General features: G+C 62.4%; 1 long non-coding RNA gene across 1 annotated transcript in view; it reads right to left on the minus strand.

Moving 5' to 3' along the window:
• The window catches only part of LOC136113714 (uncharacterized), a 46314-nt gene extending 35659 nt beyond the window's left edge, over positions 1–10655 (minus strand). The window contains exon 1 of the long non-coding RNA XR_010653033.2: positions 10347–10655. This is a non-coding gene — a long non-coding RNA (uncharacterized lncRNA). The remainder of the gene's footprint in view (positions 1–10346) is intronic.
• Between the last annotated feature and the right edge of the window lie 1004 nt (positions 10656–11659).

An 11659-nucleotide genomic window follows, 5' to 3' on the forward strand; every position in this document is an offset into this window, starting at 1 on the left:
GGACAAGGGGGTGCAGAGGATGTCACAATGGGCCCTGGGGACAATGGGGGGTCCTGGGACATCACAATGGGCCCTGGGGACAAGGAGGCATCCCCAGGATGTCACAATGGGCCCTGGGGACAATGGGGGGTCCTGGGACGTCACAATGGGCCCTGGGGACAAGGGGGGGTCCCCAGGATGTCACAGTGGGCCCTGGGGACAAGGGGGTGCCGAGGATGTCACAATGGGCCCTGGGGACAATGGGGGGTCCTGGGATGTCACAATGGGCCCTGGGGACAAGGGTGGGTCCCCAGGATGTCAAAATGGGCCTTGGGAACAAGGGGGTCCCCCAGATATCACAATGGGCCCTGGGGACAATGTAAGGTCCTGGGTTGTCACAATGGACCCTGAGGACAAGGGGGGTCCCCAGGATGTCACAATGGGGCCTGGGTACCAGGAGGGGTCCTGGGATGTCACAATGGGCCCTGGGGACAAGGGGGGGTCCCTATGGTGCCACAATGGGCCCTGGGGACAATGGGGGGTCCTGGGACGTCACAATGGGCCCTGGGGACAAGGGGGGGTCCCCAGGATGTCACAATGGGCCCTGGTACCTAGGGGGTTCCGAGGATGTCACAATGGGCCCTGGGGACAATGGGGGGTCCTGGGATGTCACAATGGGCCCTGGGGACAAGGGGGGGTCCCCAGGATGTCACAATGGGCCTTGGGAAGAAGGGGGTCCCCCAGATATCACAATGGGCCCTGGGGACAATGGGGGGTCCTTGGATGTCACAATGGGCCCCAGTGACAAAGGGGGTCCCTATGGTGCCACAATGGGCCCTGGGGACAAAGGGGGTCCCCTGGATGTCACAATGTGCTCTGGGAACAAGGAGGGTCCCCAGGATGTCACAATGGGCCCTGGGGACAAAGGGGGTCCCCTGGATGTCACAATGGGCTCTGGGGACAAGGAGGGTCCCCAGGATGTCACAATGGGCCCTGGGGACAAAGAGCGTCCCCAGCATGTCACAATGGGCCCTGGGGACAAAGGGGGTCCCCACGGTATCAGAATGGGTCCTGGGGACAAAGGGGGGTTCCCTGAATGTCACAATGGGCCCTGGGGACAATGGGGGGTCCTGGGATGTCACAATGAGCCCTGCAGACAAGGGTGGTACCCACGGTTTCACAATGGGCCCTGGGCACAAGGGGGGGTCCCCATAGTGTCACAATGGGTCCTGGGGACAAGTGGGGTCCCCAGGATGTCACAATGGGCCCTGGGGAAAATGTGGGGTCCCCTGAATGTCACAATGGGCCCTGGGGACAAGGGGGTGCCGAGGATGTCACAATGGGCCCTGGGGACAATGGCGGGTCCTGGGACCTCACAATGGGCCCTGAGGACAATGGTGGGTCCCCTGAATGTCAAAATGGGCCCTGGGGACAAAGTGGGGTCCGCAGGATGTCACAATGGGCACTGGGGACAAAGGGGGGGTCCCCAGGATGTCACAATGGGCCCTGGGGACAAGGGGGTGTCCCCAGGATGTCACAATGGGCCCTGCGGACAAGGGTGGTACCCACGGTGTCACAATGGGCACTGGGCACAAGGGGGGGTCCCCATAGTGTCACAATGGGTCCTGGGGACAAGTGGGGTCCCCTGAAAGTCACAATGGGCCCTGGGGACAATGTGGGGTCCTGGGATGTCACAATGGGCCCCAGTGACAAATGGGGGCCCCTGAATGTCACAATGGGCCCTGGGGACTAGGGAGATCCCCATGGTGTCACAATAAGCCCTGGGGACAAAGTGGGGTCCTGGGATGTCACAATGGGCCCTGGGGACAATGGGGGTCCTGGGACGTCACAACGGGCCCTGGGGACAATGGGGGTCCCCACGGTGCCACGATGGGTCCTGGGGACAAGGGCGTCCCCCTAGATGTCACAATGGGCCCTGGGGACAATGGGGTTGCCCAGGATGTCACAATGGACCCTAGGGACAAAGGGGGGTGCGCAGGATGTCACAATGGGCACTGGGAACAAAGGGGGCGTCCCCATGGTGTCACAATGGGTCCCCAGTGACAAGGAGGGTTCCCCATGGTGTCACAATAGGCCCTGGGGACAAAGTGGGGTCCTAGAATGTCACAATGAGCCCTGGGGACAAAGGGGGGTCCTGGGATGTCACAATGAGCCCTGCGGACAAGGGTGGTACCCACAGTGTCACAATGGGCTCTGGGCACAAGGGGGGGTCCCCATAGTGTCACAATGGGTCCTGGGGACAAGTGGGGTCCCCATGATGTCACAATGGGCCCTGGGGTCAATGTGGGGTCCTGGGATGTCACAATGGGCCCCAGTGACAAAGGGGGTCCCCGAATGTCACAATGGGTCCTGGGGACAATGGGGGGTCCTGGGACGTCACAATGGGCCCTGGGGACAAGGAGGGATCCCCAGGATGTCACAATGGGTACTGGAGACAAAGGGGGGGTCCCCTGAATGTCACAATGGGCCCAAGTGACAAGGAGGGTCCCCACGGTGCCATGATGGGTCCTGGGGACAAGGGCGTCCCCCAGATTTCACAATGGGCCCTGGGGACAATGGGGTTGCCCAGGATGTCACAATGGACCCTGGGGGCAAAGGGGGGGTCCCCATGGTGTCACAATGGGCCCAAGTGACAAGGAGGGTCCCCACAGTGCCACGATGGCTCCTGGGGACAAGGGCGTTCCCCAGATGTCACAATGGGCCCTGGGGACAATGGGGTTGCCCAGGATGTCACAATGGGCCCTGGGGACAATGGGAGTCCCCAAGGTGTCAGAACGAGCCCTGGGGACAAAGTGGAATCCTGGGATGTCACAATGGCCCCCACTGACAAAGGGGTTCCCCATGGTGCCACAATGGGCCCTGGGGACAAAAGGGGTCCCCAGGATTTCACAATAGCACTGGGGATAAAGGGGGGTCATGGGATGTCACAATAAGCCCTGGGGACAAAGTGGGGTCCTGGGATGTCACAATGGGCCCCAGTGACAAATGGGTTCCCCATGGTACCACAATGGGCCGCGGGGACAAATGGGGTCCCCAGGATGTCACAATGAACCCTGGGGACAAACGGTGGTCCTGGGACATTTCAATGGGCCCTGGGGACAAAGGGGGTACCCCAGGATGTCACAATGGGCCCTGGGGACAAAGGGGGTCCCCTGGATGTCACAATGGGCTCTGGGGACAAGGAGGGTCCCCAGGATGTCACAATGGGCACTGGGGACAAAGGGGGGTGTCGACGGTGTCAAAATGGGCCCTGGGGACAAAGGGCGTCCCCAGGATGTCACAATGGGCCCTGGGGACAATGGGGGGTCCTGGGACGTCACAATGGGCCCTGGGGACAAGAGGGGATCCCTAGGATGTCACAATGGACCCTGGGGACAAGGGGTTTCCCCACAGTGTCACAATGGGCCCTAGGGACAAAGGGGGTCCGCACGGTGTTACAATGGTCCCGGGGGACAGGGGGGATGCCCAGGATGTCACAATGGGCCCTGGGGACAAAGGGGGGTCCTGGGATGTCACAATGGGCCCCAGAGACAAAGGGCGTCCCCAGGATGTCACAATGGGCCCTGGGGACAATGGGGGGTCCTGGGACGTCACAATGGGCCCTGGGGACAAGAGGGGATCCCTAGGATGTCACAATGGGCCCTGGGGACTAATGTGGTCCCCACGGTGTCACAATATGTCCTGGAGACAAAGGGGGGTCCCCAGGATGTCACAATGGGCCCTTGGGACAATGGGGTTCCTGGGATGTCACAATGGGTCTCCAGTGACAAAGGGGGTCCCCAGGATGTCTCAATGGGCCCTGAGGACAATGGGAGGTCCCCATGGTGTCACAATGGGTCCCCAGTGACAAGAGAGGTCTCCACGGTGCCAGGATGGGTCCTGGGGACAAGGAGGTCCCCAGGATGTCACAATGGGCCGTGGGGACAAAGAGGCTCCCCAGGATGTCACAATGGGACCTGGGGACAAGGGGGTCTCCAGGAACTCACAATGGGCTCTGGGGACAATGGAGGTTCCCCAGGATGTTCACAATAGGCCCTGAGGACAAGGGGTGGTCCCCATGCTGTCACAATGGGTCTCCAGTGACAAGGGGGTCCCCAAGGTGTCACAATGGGCCCTGGGGACAATGGGGGTTCCTGGGACGTAACAATAGGCCCTCGGGACAAGGGGGTTCCCCACAGTGTCACAATGGGCCCTGGGGACAAAGGGGGTCCGCACGGTGTTACAATGGTCCCGGGGGACAGGGGGGATGCCCAGGATGTCACAATGGGCCCTGAGGACAAGGGGGGGTCCCCATGGTGTCACAATGGGTCCCCAGTGACAAGGAGGGTCCCCATGGTGTCATGATGGGTCCCAGTGACAAGGGGGTCCCCAGGATTTAACAATGGACCCTGGGGAAAATGGGGGGTCCTGGGACGTCACAATGGGCCCTGGAGACAAAGGGGGGTCCTGGGATGTCACAATGGGCCCCAGTGACAAAGGGGGTCCCCTGAATGTCACAATGGGCCGTGGGGACAATGGGGGGTCCTGGGACGTGACAATGGGCCCTGGGGACAAGGAGGGATCCCCAGGATGTCACAATGGGCCCTGGGGACAATGGGGGGTCCTGGGACGTCACAATGGGCCCTGGGGACAAGAGGGGGTCCCCAGGATGTCACAATGGGCCCTGGGGACAAAGAGGGGTCCCCTGAATGTCACAATGGGCCCTGGGGACAAGGGGGTGCCGAGGATGTCACAATGGGCCCTGGGGACAATGGGGGTCCTGGGACGTCACAATGGGCCCTGGGGACACAGAGGGGCCCTAGGACGTCACAATCAGTCCTGGGGACAAGGTGGGGTCCCCTGAGAGTCACAATGAGCCCTGGGAAGAGAAGGGGCTCCCAAGGACATCACAATGGGCCCTGGGAACAATGGGGGGTCCTGGGACCTCACAATTGGCCCTGGGGACAAGGGCGGGTCTCCAGGATGTCACAATGGGCCCTGGGAACAAGGGGGGGTACCCATAGTGTCACAATGGGTCCTGGGGAAAATGGGGTCCCCAGGATGTCACAATGGGCCCTGGGGACAATGTGGGGTCCTGGGGTGTCACAATGGGCCCCAGTGACAAAGGGGGTACCCTGAATGTTACAATGGGTCCCGAGGACAGTGGGGGGTCCTGGGATGTCACAATGGGCCCTGGGGACAAGGAGGGATCCCCAGGATGTCACAATGGGCCCTGGGGACCAGGGGGGGTCCCCAGGATGTCACAATGGGCCCTGGGGACAACGGGGGGTCCTAAGACGTCACAATGGGCCCTGGGGCCAAGCAGGGATCCCCTGGATGTCACAATGGGCCCTGGACACAATGGGGGGTCCTGGGACGTCACAATGGGCCCTGGGGACAAGGGGGGGTCCCCAGGATGTCACAATGGGCCCTGGGGACAAAGAGGGGTCCCCTGAATGTCACAATGGGCCCTGGGGACAAGGGGGTGCAGTGGATGTCACAATGGGCCCTGGGGACAATGGGGGGTGTCCAGGATGTGAGAATGAGTCCTGAGGACAAGGGGGGGTCCCCATGGTGTCACAATGGGCCCTGGGGACAAAGGGGACCCCATGGTGCTACAATGGCCCTGGGGACAAAGGGGGGTCCTGGTATGTCACAGTGGGCCCTGGGGACAAACGGGGTGTCCCCACGGTGCCACAACGGGCCCTGGGAGCAAGGGGGTGGCCCCAGGATGTCACAATGGGTCCTGGGGAAAATGTAAGGTCCTGGGCTGTCACAATGGACCCTGAGGACAAGGGGGGTCCCCAGGATGTCACAATGAAGTCTTGGGACAAAGGGGTCCCCAGGATGTCACAATGGGGCCTGGGGACCAGGGGGGGTCCTGGGATGTCACAATGGGCCCCAGTGACAAAGGGGGTCCCTATGGTGCCACAATGGGCCCTGGGGACAAAGGGGGTCCCCTGGATGTCACAATGGGCTCTGGGGACAAGGAGGGTCCGCAGGATGTCACAATGGGCCCTGGGGACTAGGGGGGGTCCTGGGATGTCACAATGGGCCCTAGTGACAAAGGGGGTCCCTATTGTGCCACAATGGGCCCTGGGGACAAAGGGGGTCCCCTGGATGTCACAATGGGCCCTGGGGACAAAGAGCGTCCCCAGCATGTCACAATGGGCCCTGGGGACAAAGAGCGTCCCCAGCATGTCACAATGGGCCCTGGGGACAAAGGGGGTCCCCACGGTATCAGAATGGGCCCTGGGGACAAAGGGGGGTCCCCTGAATGTCACAATGGGCCCTGGGGACAATGGGGGGTCCCCATAGGGTCACAATGGGTCCTGGGGACAAGTGGGGTCCCCAGGATGTCACAATGGGCCCTGGGGACAATGTGGGGTCCCCTGAATGTCACAATGGGCCCTGGGGACAAGGGGGTGCCGAGGATGTCACAATGGGCCCTGGGGACAATGGGGGGTCCCCTGAATGTCAAAATGGGCCCTGGGGACAAGGAGGGATTCCCAGGATGTCACAATGGGCCCTGGAGATAAGGGGGTGTCCCCAGGATGTCACAAGGGCCCTGGGGACAATGTGGGGTCCTGGGATGTCACAATGGGCCCCAGTGACAAACGGGGGCCCCTGAATGTCACAATGGGCCCTGGGGACAATGGGGGTCCTGGGACGTCCCAATTGGCCCTGGTGACAAGGAGGGATCCCCAGAATGTCACAATGGGCTCTGGGGACAATGGGGGTCCTGGGACGTCCCAATTGGCCCTGGGGACAAGGAGGGATCCCCAGAATGTCACAATGGGCCCTGGGGACAATGGCGGGTCCTGGGACGTCACAATGGGCCCTGGGGACAAGGGGGGGTCCCCAGGATATCACAATGGGCCCTGGGGAAAAAGAGGGGTCCCCTGAATGTCACAATGGGCCCTGGGGACAAGGGGGTGCTGAGGATGTCACAATGGGCCCTGGGGACAATGGGGGGTCCTGGGACGTCACAATGGGCCCTGGGGACAATGGGGGGTCCTGGGATGTCACAATGGGCCCTGGGGACAAAGGGGCCCCCTGAATGTCACAATGGGCCCTGGGGACAATGGGGGGTCCTGGGACGTCACAATGGGCCCCAGTGACAAGGGGGGGTCCCCAGGATGTCACAGTGTGCCCTGGGTACAAAGAGGCGTCCCCGGAATGTCACAATGGGCCCTGGGGACAAGGGGGTGCCCTGATTGTCACAATGGGGCCTGGGGAAAATGGGGGGTCCTAAGACGTCACAATGGGCCCTGGGGACAAGGAGGGATCCCCACGATGTCACAATGGGCCCTGGGGACAAGGGGGTGCAGTGGATGTCACAATGGGCCCTGGGGACAATGGGGGGTCCTGGAATGTCACAATGGGCCTTGGGGACAATGGGGGTCCCCAGGATGTCACAATGGGCCCTGGGGACAATGGGGTTGCCCAGGATGTCACAATGGGCCCTGGGGACAATGGGAGTCCCCAAGGTGTCAGAACGAGCCCTGGGGACAAAGTGGAATCCTGGAATGTCACAATGGCCCCCAGTGACAACGGGGTTCCCCATGGTGTCACAATGGGCCCTGGGGACAAAAGGGGTCCCCAGGATTTCACAATAGCACTGGGGACAAAGGGGGTCATGGGATGTCACAATGGGCCTTGGGGACACAGAGGGGCCCTAGGACGTCACAATCAGCCCTGGGGACAACGGGGGGTCCCCTGAAAGTCACAATGAGCCCTGGGAACAGAGGGGTCCCCCCAGGACATCACAATGGGCCCTGGGAACAATGGGAGGTCCTGGGACGTCACAATGGGCCCTGGGGACAAGCGGGGGTCTCCAGGATGTCACAACGGGCCCTGGGGACAAAGAGGGGTCCCTAAAGTGTCACAATGGGCCCTGGGGACACAGAGGGGCCCTGGGACGTCACAATCAGCCCTGGGGACAAAGTGGGGTCCTGGGATGTCACAATGGGCCCCAGTGACAAAGGGGGTCCCCATGGTGCCACAATGGGCCGTGGGGACAAAAGGGGTGCCCAGGATGTCACAATGGGCCCTGGGGACAATGTGGGGTCCTGGGATGTCACAATGGGCCCCAGTGACAAACGGGGGCCCCTGAATGTCACAATGGGCCCTGGGGACAATGGGGGGTCCTGGGACGTCACAATGGGCCCTGAGGACAATGGTGGGTCCCCTGAATATCACAATGGGCCCTGGGGACAACGGGGGGTCCGCAGGATGTCACAATGGGCACTGGGGACAAAGGGTGGGTCCCCATGGTGTCACAATGGGCCCAAGTGACAAGGAGGTTCCCACGGTGCCACGATGGGTCCTGGGGACAAGGGCGTCCCCCAGATGTCACAATGGGCCCTGGGGACAATGGGGTTGCCCAGGATGTCACAATGGGCCCTGGGGACAATGGGAGTCCCCAAGGTGTCAGAACGAGCCCTGGGGACAAAGTGGAATCCTGGAATGTCACAATGGCCCCCAGTGACAAAGGGGTTCCCCATGGTGCCATAATGGGCCCTGGGGACAAAAGGGGTCCCCAGGATTTCACAATAGCACTGGGGACAAAGGGGGGTCATGGGATGTCACAATGGGCCCTGGGGACAAGGGAGATCCCCATGGTGTCACAATAAGCCCTGGGGACAAAGTGGGGTCCTGGGATGTCACAATGGGCCCCAGTGACAAAGGGGGTCCCCATGGTGCCACAATGGGCCCTGGGGACAAATGGGGTCCGCAGGATGTCACAATGAACCCTGGGGACAAAGGGTTTTCCTGGGACATTTCAATGGGCCCTGGGGACAAAGGGGGGACCCCAGGATGTCACAATGGACCCTGGAAACAAAGGGGGGTCCTGGGATGTCACAATGGGCCCTGGGGACAAAGGGGGTCCCCAGGATGTCACGATGGGCACTGGGGAAAAGGGGGGTCCCCATGGTGTCACAATGGGCCCTGGGGACAAAGGGGTCCCCCAGATATCGCAATGGGCCCTGGGGACAAGAAGGGATCCCCAGGATGTCACAATGGGCCCTGGGGACAAGGGGGTGCAGTGGATGTCACAATGGGCCTTGGGGACAATGGGGGGTCCTGGAATGTCACAATGGGCCTTGGGGACAATGGGGTTGCCCAGGATGTCACAATGGGCCCTGGGGACAATGGGGTTGCCCAGGATGTCACAATGGGCCCTGGGGACAATGGGAGTCCCCAAGGTGTCAGAACGAGCCCTGGGGACAAAGTGGAATCCTGGAATGTCACAATGGCCCCCAGTGACAAAGGGGTTCCCCATGGTGTCACAATGGGCCCTGGGGACAAAAGGGGTCCCCAGGATTTCACAATAGCACTGGGGACAAAGGGGGGTCATGGGATGTCACAATGGGCCCTGGGGACAAGGGAGATCCCCATGGTGTCAGAATAAGCCCTGGGGACAAAGTGGGGTCCTGGGATGTCACAATGGGCTCTGGGGACAAGGAGGGTCCCCAGGATGTCACAATGGGCCCTGGGGACAAAGAGGGGTCCCCTGAATGTCACAATGGGCCCTGGGGACAAGGGGGTGCAGTGGATGTCACAATGGGCCCTGGGGACAATGGGGGGTGTCCAGGATGTGAGAATGAGTCCTGAGGACAAGGGGAGGTCCCCATGGTGTCACAATGGGTCCCCAGTGACAAGGAGGGGTCCCCATGGTGTCACAATAGGCCCTGGGGACAAAGTGGGGTCCAAGAATGCCACAATGGGCCCTGGGGACAAAAGGGGTTGCCATGGTGCCACAATGGGCCCTGGGGTCAAAGGGGGTCCCCATGGTGCTACAATGGCCCTGGGGACAAAGGGGGGTCCTGGGATGTCACAATGGGCCCTGGGGACAAAGGGGGTGTCCCCATGGTGCCACAACGGGCCCTGGGAGCAAGGGGGTGGCCAGGATGTCACAATGGGTCCTGGGGAAAATGGGGGGTGCCCAGGATGTCACAATGGACCCTGAGGACAAGCGGGGGTCTCCATGGTGTCACAATGGGCCCCAGTGACAAAGGGGCCCCCTGAATGTCACAATAGGTCCTGGGGACAATGGGGGGTCCTGGGACGTCACAATGGGCCCTGGGGACAATGAGGGATCCCCAGGATGTCACAATGGGCCCTGGGGACAAAGAGGGGTCCCCTGAATGTCAGAATGGGCCCTGGGGACAAGGGGGTGCAGAGGATGTCACAATGGGCCCTGGGGACAATGGCCCTGGGGAACGGCTCCTCCTCTGCATTCATTAACAATTAACACCCTCAGCAGCGCTAATTAACACCCCCCCCACCCCCCCATATCCCCGCTGCCCCCTAATTACCCCCTAATTCGCGCTAATCACCCCTAATTCCCCCTCATTACTCACCCAGCAGCCCCTCGATGTCCGCAGCCGCCATCTTGCCCCGCCGGGAGGGCCACAAACCACCTCAAAATTGACCCAAAATAGCGCTTTTTCAACCCAAAACCCTCCCGCTGAGGCTCCCCGAGCTGTGTCCCCAAAGCCCCCGCTGTTGTCACCTCGGGAAAAGCGCGAAAAAAGCGGCCCCGGGGGTCCCCGCGCTTCGTTTCGCGCTCTGAGGGAAACCGCGGGAAAACGAGCGGAGACGGAAAGAGCCGAGCGGAGCCGAATGGGCCCGAGCGGAGCCGAGCGGCGCCCGAGCGGAGCCGAGCGGCGCCCGAGCGGAGCCGAGCGGCGCCCGAGCGGAGCCGAACGGCGCCCGAGTCCCGGCCGGGGCCGAACGCACCCGAAGGGACCCGAAGTCTTCCCGAAGGGGTCCGAGTGGAGCCGAACGCACCCGAAGGGACCCGAACCCACCCGAGTGGACCCGAACCCACCCGAAGGGGCCCGAACCCACCCGAAGGAGCCCGAACCCACCCGAGTGGACCCGCACCCACCCGAAGGGGCCCGAAGTCTCCCCGAAGGGACCCGAACCCACCCGAAAGTGCCCCAAAAGGCGCCAAACTCCCAAATCCCCCCCTTTTTACCCCAAAACCCGTGTTCCGCTCCCCCCCCGGCCCCTCCTCTTCCTCCCCGCCCCCCCCCCCCCCAACTTTCTCCCCCTTTTTCGGCCTCACGATCGTTTCCCGCCGCGGCGGCGGCTGCGAGCGAGGCCACGCCCCCTTCCTCAGGCGGCGGCCAATGGGAAGGGGGGGGTGCGTGGCCACGCCCACTGTGCGTGGCGTGCGCAGAGGCGGCTCCGAGAGGAGCCGAAGATACACGAAGGGAGCCGAAGGGACCCGAGGGGACCCGAACGCACCCGAAGGGACCCGAACGCACCCGAAGGGACCCGAGTGGGGCCCGAACGCACCCGAGGGGACCCGAAGGCACCCGAAGGGACCCGAACGCACCCGAAGGGACCCGAGTGGGACCCGAACGCACCCGAAGGGACCCGAGGGGACCCGAACACACCCGAAGGGACCCGAAGGGACCCGAGTGGGGCCCGAACTCACCCGAAGGGACCCGAGGGGACCCGAACGCACTTAGGGGGCTCCATGAGTCACTTATGGGTCACTATGCGGCACTCCTGGGTCCCTAAGGGGGAAATTATGGGGGTCTATGGGGAGTTCAGGAGGGACCCAGGAGTACCCCAAGGGACCCAGGAGTACCCCAAAGGACCCAGGAGTTCAGGAGGGACCCAGGAGTGCCCCAAAGGACCCAGGAGTGCCCCAAAGGACCCA

The sequence above is a fragment of the Patagioenas fasciata genome, unplaced genomic scaffold (assembly GCF_037038585.1).
Source record: "Patagioenas fasciata isolate bPatFas1 unplaced genomic scaffold, bPatFas1.hap1 Unplaced_34, whole genome shotgun sequence".
NCBI lineage: Eukaryota > Metazoa > Chordata > Aves > Columbiformes > Columbidae > Patagioenas > Patagioenas fasciata.